Source organism: Danio rerio, chromosome 8 (genome assembly GCF_049306965.1).
Source record: "Danio rerio strain Tuebingen ecotype United States chromosome 8, GRCz12tu, whole genome shotgun sequence".
Classification (NCBI taxonomy): Eukaryota; Metazoa; Chordata; class Actinopteri; order Cypriniformes; family Danionidae; genus Danio; species Danio rerio.
The window spans coordinates 35,223,758-35,225,000 of record NC_133183.1 but is presented as its reverse complement, the minus strand read 5'-3'; positions in this window follow the sequence as shown (position 1 = coordinate 35,225,000).

The window sequence follows — 1,243 nt, the reverse complement described above, 5'->3', positions numbered from 1 at the left end:
GATAATCTAGGTAGACAGGCTTTGTGTTTGGCTACACACTAATGCCTTAAAGTTTAACTAAGTAACACATTAATATTGGTAACTACTATTTTTTAAATGGCATTTAACATTTAAATTTCATTTTAAATTTAAATGTAACAATTGTGAACTCTGATGGGCCGCAAGAAGAAATGATCAAATTAATAACACTAAAAGACAAGAGGCTGTGCTGAAGTGTTTTAATGACAACAAAATAAACACCAACCACCTGATTTCAGTGGCTATTTAATCATGAAGGCTCATTATGTATTTGTAGCCAATTTAGTTATTTTGATAGTAGGCTAATATAGCTAATATAGATACATACAGCATGTGTTTCCTTCATTATAAGGCTTATATAAGGCTTTACATTTTTTGTGGCTCCAGACATATTTGTTTTTTGTTATTTTTGGTCCAATATGGCTCTTTCAACATTTTGGGTTGCCGACCTCTGACCTACTCACACACATGCACACGTCAGGAGTGCGGCTGCGGCTGAGTAAATGTGCAATTTCAGTAACGTTAAGTAGGTAGAGGATTTCATTCCCCTTAAATAAAGCGATTCTCTTTAATGTAGTTAATACAGACTCGTTCATAAATTAGTTGCGGCAAAAATGCTGATTACTGATGTAATTATCCATGAATCTGCTGTATTAGCGATTAAAATGACTTATCTAGTTAACGTTAGCTTGTTGCTAACGCAGAAGCCGTTTCCCATGCATTGTTTCATTTGTGACGACTTGGCATAATGTTAACTTAACATTAACAACCTCAATTAGCATATTGTTAAGCTGTGTATTTGCTAAATGAGCACTGTGCTACACTGTGCAAACTTACCCCACTGTATTTTTGTATCAGTTTCTATTCTGTTTTAAGTGACTCAATTAATTTGAAATTAAAATGCTAACCTTTTTTAATTCTTTGTTTTTAGTGTTGTGATTATTTTTATCATAGTTTTGCATTCTTTATGTAAAGCACTTTGAATTACTATTGTGTATAAAATGTGCTACGGTATAAATAAACTTGCATTTGAGTGTTATGTATTGGCAAATACAATTAAAAAAAAATAAAAATGACAGAGAAAATAGACGTAAGATCATTTTTCAGTGCAGCTAAATGCCAAGTACAAAAAGTTCACATTTTAAGGCAATTTGGCTTAAAGAATGAGTCCTTATGATAATGTCACAATATTAATCGCAGGCAAAGGAGAAAGAAATGATTGAGG